This window comes from Phyllopteryx taeniolatus, chromosome 2 (genome assembly GCF_024500385.1).
Source record: "Phyllopteryx taeniolatus isolate TA_2022b chromosome 2, UOR_Ptae_1.2, whole genome shotgun sequence".
Taxonomy (NCBI): domain Eukaryota; kingdom Metazoa; phylum Chordata; class Actinopteri; order Syngnathiformes; family Syngnathidae; genus Phyllopteryx; species Phyllopteryx taeniolatus.
This window is the reverse complement of record NC_084503.1, coordinates 4,135,470-4,153,032: the sequence shown is the minus strand read 5'-3', so window position 1 is coordinate 4,153,032 and position 17,563 is coordinate 4,135,470. Positions and strand designations below refer to the sequence as shown.

General features: G+C 43.8%; 1 protein-coding gene and 1 long non-coding RNA gene across 7 annotated transcripts in view; one reads left to right on the top strand and one right to left on the bottom strand.

Annotated features, from left to right (window-relative positions):
• Nucleotides 1-17,563, top strand: part of zfhx3b (zinc finger homeobox 3b) — a 272,875-nt gene that overhangs the window by 111,120 nt on the left and 144,192 nt on the right. The window contains exon 1 of one of the 6 annotated variants that reach the window (XM_061754414.1): nucleotides 3,354-3,491. The exons of the other annotated variants lie outside the window; for them this stretch is intronic. The gene's annotated coding sequence lies outside the window, so the exon portion shown is untranslated. Of the gene's footprint in view, nucleotides 1-3,353; nucleotides 3,492-17,563 lie in introns of those variants that run through there. 6 annotated transcript variants of the gene reach the window in all.
• Nucleotides 1,520-5,228, bottom strand: LOC133468489 (uncharacterized). The gene is made up of 2 exons (XR_009785510.1): nucleotides 4,697-5,228; nucleotides 1,520-4,602 (listed from the first exon to the last, which is right to left on the bottom strand). It is a non-coding gene; the product is annotated as an uncharacterized LOC133468489 (long non-coding RNA).

The window sequence follows — 17,563 nt, the reverse complement described above, 5'->3', positions numbered from 1 at the left end:
TATTTTAAAACCCTTTTAACGTCTGATGCGCTTTTTCATGTTTACTCATAAAATGTTTACAATACCTTATCCCGTTCCTTATTATTTTTGGAGCCCAAGAGCATGTTTCACCCGCCCAAAATAATAATAATAATAATCAATCAATCAATCAATCAAAGTCCAACTAAAAACAGCCATCCTCCTTAAAAGGAAGTTGTGACTTGTCCCGACAGAATCTTTGACCCCTAAATGCTCACCCCTGCTCGTTTCCTCCGTTTCCCTTTGTGCTTTGTTTAGTGTTAGGCTTGTGCACGCGCTTGAATGACGCACAAACATCCAGGGAGGGGGGGGGGGGGATTAAATAATAATAATAATAATGTCATTTATTTTTTTTTCCCCTTCAAGTTGCGTAATTTGTAGATGCTGGTGCGTTCACGTGATGCACATCAACGCCATTTTGGGTGTGTGTTTTTTTTTCTTTATTATTTTTTTTTTGGGGGGGGGGGGCGTATGGTGGTCACTTGAAGCCCTACTCTCCGTGGCTTTGTCACGTCCCCGGAGTGTCCTATACCGCCACAGGTTGTGTGCCACTCGTGGATGTGCCGCCTATTGAGGCTGGCACGTGGACGCCCACCCTTCCCACAGAGAGGCCCAATGCTGCTCATACAAAAGCAGCCCCCTCCTCCCCCCTTTTGTAACCCCCCATTTTCGTAGAGGCCCTAAAAGCATGAAGGGTCCCGTCCCCCTCGACGCAAAGGCCCCCCCAACTGATGAGGATGAACTAATGTCACTCGGGCCTTTTTTTTTTTTTTTGGATTATTTATTTATTTTCTATTTTTTATTTTTTTTTTGCATCCACTTGTCTAAAGTCCTTTTTTTTTTTTTTTTTTTGCACCGACGGGCTTTGCAAGTCTTCCTCCATACCAGCCTGAAATTCCAACGGCCTCTCCTTTTTATGATCTCGCAGCCCCCTCGCACGCCATTTCCAACCCCATTCATTTTTTTTTTTTTTTTTCACAGCGCCTTCTCCCCCGAGAGAGAGCAGACATGTCGCAAATCCTCCAGATTCCTGCAGACGTGGAAAGCGCGCACTGGCGCGCGTGCGTGTGTTTTCCCTCTTTGAAAACAGGTATCATTGCAAGCCTCAACTTGTGCACGGCAAGTGTGCAGGAAATGCCAGGATGTAACACAGCGCGCGGGCTGGGTGGGCGGGCGGCTTTTTCCTATAGATGACATGGATTCCTTCACGTCCATAACCTTATAAAGTACATAAAACACACTCCCGCGCCGCTTTTACACTCTATTTAAAACATTCTTTATGCTGTCGGGTAAATCCAATCGGACTAACTCTAGACGTTATATATCTACGATGTGACCTGTCCTGGAATGCATTACGGCGGAGAATATCCAATCCACATTGTTTCCGCAAACATGGCGCCTTACGTCATCACTTCACGCACTATTCTGTGGAGAGCACACGCTCAAGCGTCACAACGCATCCAATGTTTGTTTGTGCAATATAGACACGGAGGACAGTGGGTATAAAATATTAAATACTTTATTATGCAAGAGAGAGAGAGGGGTATATTGTATATATTACGCATGCAAGGGAGTTTCGCCATTTCCACAGGGCGAATATGGCGTCATGAAAAGAAGACAAGAGCCACCTCACTCTCCTTCACTTGTATGGTTATTTCTTTAAACAAAAAAACACACACACAAAAAAAAAAGGAATGCATTGACAGTGTGTTTGTTTACAATATGTGTCACAATGACATGCTTTTTGCCCCTCGCTCTATCAGATCCATCTCTTCCGACACTTGACCCAATAGCTAAATATTTCCCCTCCCTAAATGCAAACGACACGTTTTTTTTTTCTCACTGCATTTACACACACACACACACACAAAGGACAAAAAAGAACGTGAGTGCATTAAGAGCTCCCCCCCCCCAAAAAAAAAAAAACTCTTAGGATTCTCCATTTTAGTCCCAACTATTCCAAAACGTTTGTCTGTGCGTGCCCCACGAACCAGTGACGTCATAATAACGTATTTTACACGACCGACTTATTGACGTGTGCCTACCGTCATATTGCTCACACAGCCACATATTTATCATACAGAGTATCTTAATAAAAGAGGGCGTGTGTATTGTCCAAGTTGAACCGTAAGAGCTTCAAATGCACACGTATTTCTTCCATTTATTTTATTTTATTTTTTGGGTTACTTTAAAAGATGGAAATATCACTAACATTCTCATAGAGTTGTGTGATTGAAATATGGATGTGTAACGGTATGTCTGCACCGAGTGACAATATTTTCAGTTGTGTCTTTATCAGTTCATCCATCTTTTATGACGGCTGGACTTGTATGTACCCATGTAAAAAATACTCTGATGTAAATAATAGTTTCTTATACAGGAAAAAAATAATAATAAAAAATACAGTTTTTGCATTAATCGTAAATGCAAAGTTGGAAAGCATTTTTTAAAAACTTGTTGTTTTTTTTTTAAACTTGTTCAACTGTACAGCGACGACGAATCATCGCCAATTCATGGAAAGTTTTAAAAATAAAAACAACAACAATTTAAAAAAAAAAAAAAAAACCAGCTCAAATAAACATCCATCACTGGTCGCTTTAAGTGTGCAAATCATTTGCAACACGCGCGTTAAAAACAATTTTAAATTATGTCATAAGTGTTGTTGTTGTTTTTTTTTTTTTTTTAGTTTTTTTTTTTGTTATCCCCCCCCCCCCTCACCGGAGGCGAGAAAAAGTGTGAAAAGAGTGTACAAGCCGAGTGGAAGCGTGGAGCTCGGCCAGCCGGCGTTCACTTTCACTAATCAAACTCTTACTTCCCGCCTCTCTTAATTCCATATTTTCTATTCCTGATCATTACTTTCCTCTTTTTTTTCCCTTTTTCCCCCCCTTCTCGCCCTTCCTTGTATCTATCCATCCTCCCTCCCTCCTCTTCCTCCCTCCTCCTCGCCCTCCCTCCGCCGGCTCTCCTCTGCTGAATCTTATTGATCCACAAGGCGGCTAATTAGCCCTTCCCTTCGTGCCTGTGTAATGAAGCACATGCGCACTGAATTAATCACAGCCATTTTCTCCCCCCCCCCCTCCTCCTCCTCCTCCTTCTCTCTCGCAGGAAACTAATTAGCAGGAATAAAGATCCAAAGAGTTTTTTTTCTTCCCCCCAATCATCAGATCTCACTTTCACCTCTTCCTCGCGCGCCTCCAACTCCGGACTGCGGCTGCTTTGCATCCAAATTATTTTTGATATCGCCTTGAACAACTAATAGCTACCTACTTGCGCCTTTTTTTTTTTTTTTTTTTTTTCCCTTTTTTCTTTTTCCCTTCCACCCAAGCACTCGGCAACAACAATGATCTTTCTTTTTTTTTCGGCCACCCCCGAGCGCAAAGTGACCGAAAGGGGACTCTTTTCGCCTTGATGGGATCTTTAGCTCCGTCGTCTCGCTACTGGATTAAAAAGCGAACATCACAAAGCGGCACATTGTAAGTTTCAACTTTTGTCTCCCCTTTTTTTTGGTGTGTGTGCGTGTGAGTGTGTGTTGTCGTATTCTGTCTCTGTCAGCCTCTTTCCTCCTCCATGGCGGTGGACTTGTAGCGGAGCTGGTCCCCAGCTTCCTTTTTCTTTCTTTCTTTCTTTTTTTTAAACTCCCGTTCCGGGTATAAGAAATTCTCATTTCATGGAAGTTTCGAGGTTTTTTTTTTTACATTTTTTGTTTTTTTGGAGTGGGTGTGTGGGGTGAGGGGTTCAGGTTGTGTCGTTACCTGTGTTTACATCAGCGCTCGTCCTCTCCTCTTCGTCTACGGGCGAGAACAAGCGAGAGATCCTTCGACATACGAGGAAAAAAAAAGAGAGAGAAAAGAAGCTGTTATAAAGCAGAATGGGGCTTTTTCTTTTGGTTTTTTTTTTTGGTGAGGACGGGGGACGTGCGTGGAGGGATCGCGGGTGTTTCGACGGGATTCGTGGGGCGGCTCGTCGCGGAGCGCAGCCCCGGGGAAGGAGCTCCGAGTCCAGCCTGTTGGCTCCGCGTGGGTCCGGCGACTCTCTCGCGGCTTTCTCTTCTCGCATTTTGTGAAAAACAAACCCTAAAAAAAAAATATATATATATAAAAGCGTGCTCGTCCGAAGGTCGATCTTCAGTGCGGTGCTTTATGAGATCCTTTCTCCTGGAGGTTTTTGTTTTTTGTGCGAGCCCTCCGCCCCGACTCGCGGCCACTCTTCCCCCCCTCTCGGCTTCGTCCCACCTCGGCTCGGCTCGTCTCTCTCACTCGGCCCCGACTGCTTCTTTCGAGCCTCGTATTTATTATTATTTTTTTTAAAGTCGATTCTCAGCCGTTCCCCGACCAAGTCCCGTGCAAATCGATCCCTCGTGTGTGTGCGTGCGCGCGCGCGTGCACGTGGCGCGCAAGTGCGTGCGTGCTATGGGAAGAAAAAAAAAAAAAAAAGGGAGCCCCGGGTTCTCCTCCATGACAGCAGCGGATCAGGGAGGACCGCCAGCCAGCCCTGCAAAGTGCACGCCGGCTCTCGGGCGACGTGGAGCCGCTGCTGGTTCTTGTGCGTGCACTGCAACCACTCGGCTCCAGACCTCCAGGAGGGCTGGAAGCAAAACATTTGACCTATTGGTGTCATCATATAGGCATCGGGAGTGCAAACTTGCCATAGTGCGGGTCGCATTTGAAGGCCACTTAACCAGGCGTGCAGTGTGGGGATTGAACTTCTTGCAGCCAGAAAACGACCAACTGTTATTTGTATGAGTTTCAAATCCCATAATGCGCATTGTGAAAAATGAAAAAGGCACAGAAAATAAAACCAGTCGGTTTTGGCTGACGAAGGAGAGGCAAGAGGAGGATTTGTGAGCAGTGGCTTGGCTATTTTACACGGAGGGGGGTGGGGGTGGGGGGGGGTTGTAGGTCAGACAGCATGAAACAAGGGGAACAAGGGTCATGGAGTGAGTGCACAGATAAAAAAGCAAGGAGAGGAAACCCCCTCGCCAAACAGCCGTGGGACTATGTCAGGGTTTGGTTGGGGGGGGGGGGGGGGTGTTGTTGCATGGAGGAACAGGGGGATGTTGTTGTTGTTGTTTTTTTGGGTAGGGATGCGTGGCATATAGACCAAAACACACTCGTGGTCGTCAGTAGCAAGAAATAAGACTTTGCATGTAGTTGATGTGAGAAGGGAAAATAATAGCGCAAGTGAGAAGGTGTTGACGATTATTGCAATGAGGGGAAAATAGTGGCTGGGTGGGGGTCTGAGGGTGGGGGTCAGATAGCCACAGGCCGTAGAGGAGGAATCAGGGGAAGAGGTCATATAAACACAGCCTTACCTCTCAGAGTGGCGGGGAGCAGCCACAATGAGAGGGCAGATTTAAAAAAAAATATATATATTTTTTGTATGTGTGGACCGCAGTGACGCCAGTGCGAAAAGCACGCAGGTAGTTTTCAAGTGATCAGCCTTCCTCTCCTGTCACACCAACACTCTTCCTCCTCTTCCTCCTACTCCTCCTCCTACTCCTCGTCTTCCTCGTCTGTTTTGTAACAGGACGCACAGAAATATTTACCTTCAGCCGCATTTTTCTGTCTTGCATCCTTGCCGTTTTGCCGGTAGATTTATAAAGACTTGAAAATGTGCCAGTCTAGCATTGTAGCATGATGGGTCATGTTGTGCGTGTGTGTGTGCGTGTGTGTGTGTTTTGCTACTCACTGGGTTGCAAGGAGTTCAAAATGCCATCGTAGCTGTTTTAAGATGACATTTATGTAAAAGTAATTGAAAAGGTGCCATTTTCATTTTGCCTTCATGACATAGTAGAGTTATTCGCATCATAATTATGTTTAGAATATGGTTATGCCATTTGCCTGAAATTGAAATATATATTCATTTTTTTTTTTTTTGGTACAAAATGAAAATTTGACATAAGGTGGTACACACACTTGTTTTTTTTTATGTAGATGTTTTTCATGCAATTCATACTCATTTCATATTGCTTTCTTTCCAAAACTAAATTGTCAACGTTGTATTAATGTGTTGGCCACATCATGAATAAAATATTTCTCTGGAAAGATAAATATATATATATATATATATATATATATATATATTTTTTTTTTTTAAATGCAGCTTTGCATTTGCTGAATAAACATGACTTGTGATGATTAAAGTCAGTGCACGTTCTGTTTTTGTGCCTTTACTCTTGCGATCATTTGTCACTTTTTTAGCATGACGATGTGAGAGGACGCTAGCGTGTCGTCCAATATGGTTCTTTTTTTTTTTTTCTTTGCACAGTTCTCTTCTTTCACATGTCGACGTGTGCATTTCGAGTCTCCGCGAGCGAACGGGCGCGAGCGGAGACTATAGATAGGCTTGTTTGGTAGTATGGCGGCAGCGCCGAGCCAAGGGAGGTTGGCGCCTCTGGCAGTCGTGACCCCTTCTCTCCATTTCGCTCCCCTCCCTCGCTGGCTATCTGCTCCTCAGTGTGCCTCCAAATGCGCTAGCTCCCTCTTTACCTCCCACCTTCCTGTTGGCTGGTACTGGCCCAGCAGGGGAGCTCGCCGACAATGTCCTCGGTCAGAGGGAGCCCTCTTTGGTTGAGCGCCATAGGCTAAGGCCTCGTATAGAACAATAAATACAAATTGCCACTGTGTGAAATTGGTAAAGATGTCAAAAGGGAGTTCCTTTTGTCATGGCACTATGGATGTTGTGGACGTTTCCCGGATGCAGACGAATACGTGACAACGGGAACCGCGGCCGTAGACGGCCGTTCGAATCTGAGCTGTGGTTTTGCATATGCGAGGCCGTGCGCCGTATAAAGACCAGTTCTTCCAGTTGTCCCGCAGCTCGGACAGCGCGACGAGTCATGCTATCAGGAAGGGAGCAGGCGGTGGGCAGGACCTCGGCTCAGCAGTTGAGGCGGGAGGAGGGAAAAGGAGGGTGGGATGAGATGACTGCCGTGCTCTCAGGTGTGTGTGTTTGTGTGTGTGTGTCTGCCGGATCCTAAATGCCAGTGGTCCAAACAGGCTTCACTTCCCCCTCCAAAATTCCTCCCTGTCTCCTTTTTTTTCCCCCACCCCCTACTTTGTCAGTGACATCCTTTTATATGCAACTCTGGCAGGGTTTTTCTGTGGTTTGCTCTTTCCCAATATGTTTTCATGTTAACAATCATGGTTAAATCAGCGCAGGACACCTCGATTTACGACTCCCCACAAAAAAAAAAAAAGTGTGTGTGCGCAGCTGCATTAAGACCGGTTTATGTTATTTTAATGATGAAACACATTTGTTGAGAATGACTCATGATTCCTTGTTGGACTTTCCCCGTATTTATGTGTAGTTTTATATTCATTTACAAAAAAAACTACAAACTTGCGTTACTATGCAGACGAATCAGTCGACCTCCAATGACGCTACATGCTGACATTATTCACGAGCCACTGTCTGTGAGGCGGGAGAATAATCTTTTCCGTTCAGTAATGTGTAGGGATTGCAAATTTGATGTAGCCTCGTCGACGAGGACTCAATGATACGGCTCGTGAATTTTTACAAATTTGTATTCCAATTCCTACCAACCCCCAAAAAATGAAATGGGTGGCTATGGATGGGACTAGAATCGTAATTTTGTTTTGTTGGTTTTATACCAAAACAGGGTCAGGAGAATACCCATGTGATCCATACCTGTTCAGGAGTGGCAGCATAGCGGAGAAAGAGAGTGTGTGTGTGTGTGTGTGTGTATGTGCACGCGTGTGTATAGCATAGCGGCTACATCCTATTTTGGGCCGCAGCAGCTAGCATGGAGTGTGGCGGGACGGACGACAGGACAGATTGGCATCGTTAGACGACACAATTACACACTAGGTTAAGAATCGGGCTACGAGGGCTGTAAAAAAAAAAAAAAAAAAAAAAAAAAAACGGAGCGTGTAGCCGCACCGCAGCCCACCCCTCTTTTGGACCCTGGAGGCCAGCATTCCACCCTCCACGCTGGCGCTTATCATCACAAAAGGACAGAATGCATAAAATATGGAGGACGCTTAGACAGGTCGCTTTTCTCTCGCCATACTGAGCCCTGGAACAATACGTTGGGCCCCTCTGGCCTGTGACTCTGACGACACGCACGCCGTCTTTTTATCCTCCCCTATTCCTTTGTCATCCTCTTCCTCTTCCTCTATGTTAGTGTTCTCTGCAGAGTGATAACCGCACGGGCATTGTTTATCAGTGCCTGGGAAACCTGCGTTGTGTAACCAAAAACTGTACAGTCAATATTTCATATGTACTACATGCATACTAGTGTATTACGCATTTTTTACAAACTACTTTGAAATAATGTCCACACCTGAGGTTAGCTTATACTAATTAACACACACTTTTACTGACCTTACATTTAGTATGGGAAAATAAATAGCTAAATCCAGCTGAGGTGTTTTTTTTTTTTTTTGCCTCATAACTAATTTACAGCAAGGTCACCCGGCATCATGCACCAGCCACACTCCCAATAGGGGCTCATGCAAAGTGTGCGTTTATCTCTTGAGCTGCTTTAAAGGGCCAGATGATTGTGAAAGAGATATAAACAAAATACCGTCCATACTGTATGCACATTATATTAAGTGTCATTTTCCCGAAAAAAAAAGAACATATAAATGGATTTGTGTCATATTGTGTCTTGTTTGAGATCATATTTTGAGTGTTATGATTTTATAATGAGTATCATGCCTGGATTTTCAGGAAATAATTTACTTCCTTGTGAGTTTTTTAAATTTATTTTTAATTTACTTTAATTTCTGTCTCCCCACAAATGCTCTGTGATGTCGGAATGTGCTGGTCGGATGTTCTGGACCCGAGGTCTGTGGCACTTCCTCTCTGTGTACTTTACAGCTTATCCTCCTCGGGATTACGGCGAGAAGAAAAGAAAAGAGCCCATGCTGGAGCGCCCTCTCACTCTCACACCCTTTTCCTCGTTTTTGGCAATTCACGCGCACAATAAAATCCTGACAAAAAAAGTGTAATTCACTTGCAAATGTGCAGTAGCCATGTCTGTGCTGCATGTGAGGGGAGAAAGAGAGGGAGAAGAGAAGCGAGCGAGGGACGCGGGGATGCGAAGACATAAAGAGCACACGGCGGCGTATTTCACTGAGAGAAGAGGCTGACGTGAAGCTACCGGCTGCCTCTTTCTGGTCAGGAAAGCAAACTCCATCCGCCCCTTGATAGATTCATGGGACCTTTGTGCACATCTTATTGTTTATTGTTTTCCGTTATCTTTAACAAATCTTACATGCGTGTGCATAACCGCCATATGCCGGGTGTATAAAATTTCCGCTGGCTATTTGTCATCTCCAGCGACTGTCAGGTCAGCAGTAAAGGGGTTAAGGAGCAGGGATAGCCCTGTTTCGTCTCTGCGGCCTTCTTTGCCATTGTTGTGGTGGAATTGAGCTCGGTGCACCTCACTTGACCACAGCACAAGCAATAAAATGGCCTCTAAGTGTTGTAGCCTCATCTCTATTCTAGAGCTTCTCTAGATGTATTTCCATTTTGTTTGCACATACACACTTGTGTCCATGGTGTTGGGGAGTCCACGCACGTTTGTGCTATTTTTACTCCTTTTCCGTCTGATAGAATGGAACCTGTTTTGCAGCGTGTGGCCGGGTTTTCCTGCGTGCAAATAGCCAATACGGAATAGCGCAGTGAAGTGAAGGCCATTTGCATCTGCAGTTGTTGGATGTGCCGAACAACCTGCACAGTTTGCAGACACATGCAATATTCTGCATCATGTTTGTAAATGACTTTTTTTGTTTGTTTTTTTGCATGTGTTACCTGCTATCAGAAATATTGGTATAGTAGAAATCAAGGCTACACTAATGTACCCCAAAGGACAAATTATTGAACTCCAAGATAATTATTTTACATAAATTTGCATTCAACAGAAGGGTTATATTTTATTGCATGTGTGCCAAATACAATACAAATCTAAAGGCTTCTGCAGAATCCAGCCTTATATTTCTATCTGGGAGCTGTTATATTATTTTACACCTGTGTTCACTTGATTTTTGTGACAATAATGATGCAAATATCATGAATAATTTAGTTTTTCAGGTTTGAGAATGTATGATATCAACGCGCCGTGTCGACGCCGCCGCTTTTGATTGCAGAGATGATTGTTTATAGCTCACTGTCGCAGACGTCATAATTAAAAAAAACAAAACAACAAAAAACAAAAATGTACTCTGCGTGTCTGCCGCCATGCAAGCTTGTCAAATAAGCATATAGTAGTGAGCATGTCGGTGGATTTATGAAATATGTCTGAATTGTAGCACTGTCTCAATGTGTAAACCTTTTATGTCAGATGTAGCACAGCCTGTGTTAAATGTCACTCCAGGCGATAATCAGACCAACATTCAAGTAATGCCGCAGTGCAGTCTTAGGAAGTCATTGCCATGGCCTTTGTACTTTTACAGTTTGGAAAGATCCTGTAGCAATATATTTCTAGCCTTGGAAAAAGTACCGCCAGCTACCTTGAATTCCAATGCCTAGGGTACATTTGTGTAGATTGTACCTTGATGGACAGAAACATACAACCCCAATTCCAACGAAGTTGGGACGTTGTGTTAAACATAAATAAATTCAGAATACAATGTTTTGCAAATCATGTTCGACCTATATTTAATTGAATAGACTACAAAGACAAGATATTTCATGTTCAAACTGATCAACTTGATTGTTTTTAGCAAATAATCATTAACTTAGAATTTTATGGCTGCTGTTCCAAAAAAGCTGGGACAGGGTCATGTTTACCACTGTGTTACGTCACCTTTTCTTTTAACAACATTGAATAAACGTTTGGGAACTGAGGACACTAATTGTTGAAGCTTTGTAGGTCGAATTCTTTCCCATTCTTGCTTGATGTACAGCTTGCGCTGTTTAACAGTCTGGGCTCTCCGTTGTCGTATTTTATGCTTCATAATGCGTCACACATTTTCAATGGGAGACAGGTCTGGACTGCAGGCAGGCAAGTCTTGTACTCTTTTACTATGAAGCCGCGCTGTTGTAACACGTGCAGAATGTGGTTTGGCATTGTCTTGCTGAAATAAGCAGGGGCGTCCATGAAAAAGACGTTGCTTGGATGGCAGCATATGTTTCTCCAAAACCTGTATGTACCTTTCAGCATTAATGGTGCCGTCACAGATGTGTAAATTACCCATGCCATTGGCACTAACACAAACCCATACCATCACAGATGCTGGCTTTTGAACTTTGCATCCATAATAGTCCGGATGGTTCTTTTCCTCTTTGGCCCGGAGGACACGACGTCCACAATTTCCCAAAACAATTTGAAATGTGGACTCTTCGGAGCACAGAACACTTTTCCACTTTGCATCAGTCCATCTTCGATGAGCTCGGGCCCAGAGAAGCCGGCGGCGTTTCTGGGTGTTGTTGATAAATGGCTTTTGCTTCGCATAGTAGAGTTTCAAATTGCACTTACGGATGTAGCGCAGAATTGTATTTACTGACATTGGTTTTCTGAAGTGTTCCTGAGCCCATGTGGTGATATCCTTTACACATTGATGTCGGTTTTTGATGCAGTGCCGACTGAGGGATCGAAGGTCACGGGCATTCAATGTTGGTTTTCGGCCTCGCTGCTTACTTGCAGTGATTGCTCCAGATTCTCTGAACCTTTTGATGATGTTATGGACCGTAGAGGATGAAATCCCTAAATTCCTTCCAATTGTACGATGAGGAACATTGTCCTTAAACTGGTGGACTATTTTCTCACGCACTTGCTCACAAAGAGGTGAACCTTGCCCCATCTTTGCTTGTGAATGACTGAGCAATTCAGGGAATCTCCTTTTATACCCAATCATGGCACCCACCTGTTCCCAATTAGCCTGTTCACCTGTGGGATGTTCCAAACAGGTGTTTGATGAGCATTCCTCAACTTTGTCAGTCTTTTGTGCCACCTGTCCCAGCTTTTTTGGAATGTGTTGCAGCCATAAAATTCTAAGTTAATGATCATTTGCTATTAAAAAAAATTAAAGAAAGAACAATTAAGGGAAATTAGCTCTATAATGTCATACGTCATGAAAATATACAATTTAATAGAATAAGTAAGATAAGTAAGTCATATTACAATTTAATAGAATTTAAAGACTTCAAAATGTTTTGCTTCAATTCAATGGACACTGTGCTGCTCCTTCTGGTGTGCACGCCTTGGCCACCTATGGACTTAAGACACATGAATAAGGGTTTCACAACTGACTCAATAAACTGGAGTAATATTAGTCATTCTTCACAGCGGGTAAAGAAAATATTCCTGTACGTATTGTTATATTGTCTGTCTCCATGTGTTGATACACTGTTTGTGTTCAAATATCTGTTGCTTAAAGGGTTTTAACACCAATGCGATTCCTTAGCCCGCCTATGGGGTTTAGCATTAAGCTAAATGGAATAAGGCAAAGCTTTTGGTTGTTTAGTTGACAGTAAACTCTATCTGGGAGTGGCAATAAACAGCTTGAAGTCTCTTTTTTTCAAAAATTGTTGACTATCTTGTTGTGAAGTTGAGTTCACTGCCACCAAACAGCGATCGTATCTCACTTGAGCGACGGTTTGTCTTGCAAAAAAAAACAAATCCCAATTGGGGTGACTTGTATCTCAAGGCACCACTCTATAGTGTTTCTACTGCTGTGTTTTTTGTTTTGTTTTATGCTTCTCCCCAAATATATGTGATTCCCACCATGGGTCTCACTGTACCCAAAACAAATGCAGTGTGTGGTTTTCCCTGTTGTAAATGAACTAACACAGGGACCTTGGTGTCTCATAATAAATTGATTAAAGCGAAGGCTCCCACAAAGCACAAGAAAATATTTGCCTGCATGGGGAACTGCAATGTCTCCCACCAAACATAATCTTTCACTGTATGTGTACACAGTTTCACAGCCATTTTTGCATGTGGCCCTCATTCTTCACCCTCCGTATGATCAAATTTGCTGTTTTGTGCCCAGTGGCTCATAGCAGAGAGTTTGCTGTGTGATTTCCATATTTAACACGGGGCCCTCTGTGACTGCTTGCTTTTCATTCAGATGTGCAGTGGCACAGAGCAGAGATTGGGCCTAGGTGGTCCACAGGGAACGGGTCAGGTCCCCCGAGGGTGGAGGGGAGCCAGACGGCCGTGACAGACAGGTGACCTCGGCCTTATGATGTCGTTTTGCCTCGTCTGGTCGCCATGGCATCCATTCGTCTTCATGAATGAAGATGGCGAGGGAGGCTATTTTATGCAGCTCTTCTCCATGTAGGGGTGCACAATTTGTAATTTGGGAGTATTCACATTATTTCAAACAGGCCTGAGAGTGCAAGATATCACTGGTAAGCTAACATTGTTTTGTTAGGCGGTGAAAGAAAACAGCCAGGCCATGTAGGAAGTCAACTTGCGGTAACAGCTCAAATCTAAACGGATACTGATTTTTACACCACTCAAATACACAGCGTTTCCCCTCCACGCAAACTGACATACATCCTATGTTTAAAAAAAAGTTGATTTTGGCGGGCGTCGGTATAGATCCACTCAACGTGTGAATGAATCTGTATGAGGAGAATAGAAGCCAAATGGGCCCCCTCTCACTGCTTGCTACGCGTTGCGGCCAGGTGTTTCCTCTTGTCGGATCTCGCCCCGATGTCACATGTCATGGTGAGAGATGTGTTTCTAGTACTAGTTTTTAGCCTTTTAGGAGTAGTATGCACTATCTGAATGGAAGACAAGGGCATTTTCAACAGTTATAACAGATGTCCCAATACTTTTGTCTGTCAAGTCGGGTGTAGATGACACAGGCTTTGTTTACAGTATAGAAAATAGGACTTAAGAGGAAGCACTGCACAGAGCGAGGCAGTGGTCAGGGACAGGAAAGGGGGGTGCAGACACAAGTCCCATCACTTCCTTCCTTTATATTGGTCTTTTTTTTTTTATATATATATGAATCATCATTGTCAAAATAACATTAGGCAGAGAAGGAAGTGTCGAACTGAGGCTGAATTTCCATCAAAACAGTTGAACTATTAAACAAAAAAGTCTTTAAAACTACAGACTATATAAAGCCCTGTTAACCTTGTGCAAATGTGGCCTATCTAGCTCATCGGCTCAGTGTGTTTTGCCAAAACTGCACTTCTCATCCCGCCATGTGACAGGCAACCTAAAACAAGGCTGTATTTTTTTGACCCTGATCCGGACAGAACAGTCATTTGTTATACGTTGCGGATCTGCCGCTTCCTCGCGACTTCTCCGCGCACGGTCACATGCGCGTGTGCCCGCATGCATATTTGCTCTCCGTGCTATATCTGTCGCCGTTGTTTCCTCTTTTCCCCAAATAGTGTGCAAGCAAACAGCGGGGCGACACCGGTACCCCTTGTGTCCCCGTAGATTCCTGCGGTCAGAGTGAAATCTGCTCTCCCGTGTCAGGCGGATCTGTGGGTCTTCAACAGGAAGCAGCCCCCCCCCCCGCTGTTTCACAATCTTTCTAGAAACAAGAAGCGAGTAGTACCTACGCTATGGTGTGCTATTCACTCTGTGTGTCAGTTTTTGTCACACTTCATCAATTGAATGGCCATTGTGCTGCTCTTTCTGATCGACCTTGGCAACGTGGGAGCAGTATATGAGGACAAAGCGATCTACTTTTCGTTGACAGTACAAACCCCCCACAGCTCATCAGTACGACACTAATATCAGTCGTTCTTCTTTTTTTTTCCCCTTTCCTTATGTCAGTTTAGATTCTCAGTTGTCCAGGTCAAATTCGGCAACTGAGCTCTTCTTGCTTGTTGAATTTGTTGTGTTTCTTCTTGTTTCCCGAAAATATTCAAAAATGTCTTGCATCCATTCATCCATTCTCAATACCGCTTATGGGGTGCTGGGGTGCTGGAGCCGATCCCAGCCAAACTTGAGCTGGTCGCCAGTCCGTCGCAGGGCACATGTAGACACGGACTACCATTCCCACTCACATTCACACCGTCACTGAGTGGGAACTGAACCCACGCTGCCTGCACCGAAGTCAGGCGAATGTACCACTAAACCATCAGTGACTTAGGCAATTATGCTATTAGGCTAACGATACATGACTGTCAGTGTTGTTATATGGTCTGTCTACATGCGTTGCTACACCATTTGTGTTCAATCCCTTACTTAAAGGGTTATAGCCCTGCAACATAGATGCTAATTAGTGTTAGCATTAGGCAAGTGGACTGAAAGGCTAAGCTGCGTGGTTGTTTTAAATACACAAGATGTAATTCTCTTTGTTTTTTTTGTTTTTTTTATTTTGACAGTAAACTTCAACTGGTAGTGGCAATAAACGGCTCCAAGCCTCTTGTTTGAAGAACTGTACCATATTTGCTAATGTTGAGTCACTCATATCTCAAGGCGCCACTATACTCACCTTGTGATTGTACCCACTGCAAAGCTGGCATGCAGCCTTAATTCTTTTAAATTCTATTTAATTATGTCATTACTGTTTTTTTTTTTAATGATGATGTTATGGAGTGCCATTTTTCTCCATTAAAATTACACATTGCAACCATTTTGTTGTTTTTTTCGGGGAAGGCTGGAACCGATTAATGGCAAAGATGATTTAATCGTATCTCAAGGCACCGCTGTGTAGTGTAAGTGGACCCCTGAGACCTCCTAGATGGGCTAGAGGTGTGGCAAATGTCTGTTTTGGGCATGGCTTGTGTCAGCATGTTTAGTGTTTGCTGTGAAGGCATTTATATGCAAATGTCGAACAACCTATTGGGAAGGCTAATTACAGTGGGGCCTTTGTGTGTGCCAGGCTGTCAGAAGCTGGCAGTTTGCGAGCACGCCGGCCCGGACTTCCCCTGCTTGTTTACTCATTGTCTTTCCTTATTACCCCCTCATTGACACGCCCCTTTTTGTGTGGCTTGGCTGTTTGCTTGCACGCTAGCTCCTCCCCATGTGGTGCGAGAGTTAATGTAGTGGATTATAAAGCCCAGCAATGCAGCCCCGTTCACGTCCTCTATCGTCAGGTGGGCCCCGACACTGGTTTTGCTCCCCAAGCCGCTCCCCTGAAACGCACAGGGAACGTTCAGCCTTGTAATATTCTCTCCTACAGCTGATGTGCCGCTAATTATGTGGGTTTATAAAAATGCATTTAGGTCAGATACTAATGCGATGCAAATTTATGAGCAGGCAGAAGCAAATATTAACTTGTAGAGTCACTGATATTCAAAGGATGGGGGGCAAAGTTACACCTCCTTCACCTGTCAAATGTGAGGGTTTGTATTCTTTCTGTGAGTCAGTCAGAGCAGCATGAAGCCCTCCTAAAGGAACCCCCACTCCTCCATAATTCTATACAACTCAAGAGTGTCTGAAATAGAGATGTTCCTGCAGCCCAACGGTTACTATTTGTAGCAATGAAACCACACATGCATCTTTGTGTTAAAAGGGTTTAATGATTAAAGACGATGCATGTGAATATTGCAAATGGAGAAGATGCAGTAAATAAGCCAAGTGCTCCGTGTGTGTGTGTGTGTGTGTGTGTGTGTGCACGCTCACGCGCATCATCTGATCATGTGATCAAGGAGCGTCAGGGGCAAAGACAGGCCAGGTTGTCTCCTGTTGGAAAAGCTCAAATTGAAAAGCAAGCGCCTTAAATCAATATTTTCTTCTCTCTCTCTCTCTCTCTCTCTCTCTCTCTCTCTCTCTCCCCCTCCGATTTGGTTTCTCTCACAATTTCACATTTATTTTTCAGGAACTACTTCTCATTGTGTGTATTGTAAGTGGCCTTTTGTAATACTAAATCTCTACTGAATATACAACCATATCAAACTCGCTAGGCAGCATTCTTATGGAATTATTTGGCTTGGGCTAAAACAAAGAAAGCGCAAAGAGCGCAAACTTCTGGCTTTGTGTTGCCTCTCAACTTCCCTCAAGTGAAGTGTCATTGTTTGTTCTGTGGTCTGTGAACCATTTGGGTCCTTCCCTCTGACAACGTATGTACGCAGCAAGACGCGAACCTGGAGTATAATGTGTGTATTGTATACAGATCCACGTTTCCAAATCATAAAAAAAAAAGAAGAACAATTCAGTTAACTGCGATTTAGAAGAGTAAACCGGTTTGTGTTTCCACAGCTGGGTGTGTAGGCGGGATGCCGATAGCTGTGTCATAGTGTGACATCTTACAGTATTTTTTGGGATTCCAGAGTCACAAGTTATAAAGAAGTTATATAAATCTGCACCATGCCACTCTAGCACTCCTCTAACCGCAGTAGTATGCTACCTAAAATCCTCGAGCGATTGATGGCGTTTTGTCATTTTCCCCAGGAACAATCGCTACGTGGTGGAGGTGAGTGTACGTTGACCTTTTTACATTCTTGTTGCTGCCCAAATGAAAAAAAACAAGAGCTGTCTCAATATTACATTTTTTTTGTACCTGAATCCGAGCCGAATCACTAAATTTGTAGTATCGGCTAATATCGAGTCTGATTCGATACCTTGGCGATGCATTAAGAAGGTTATACATATGAGCGCATTTGGTTTCTTGCATACATTTCATGAAGTGTGTCTTAATTAAATGTATGACTCGCAGCT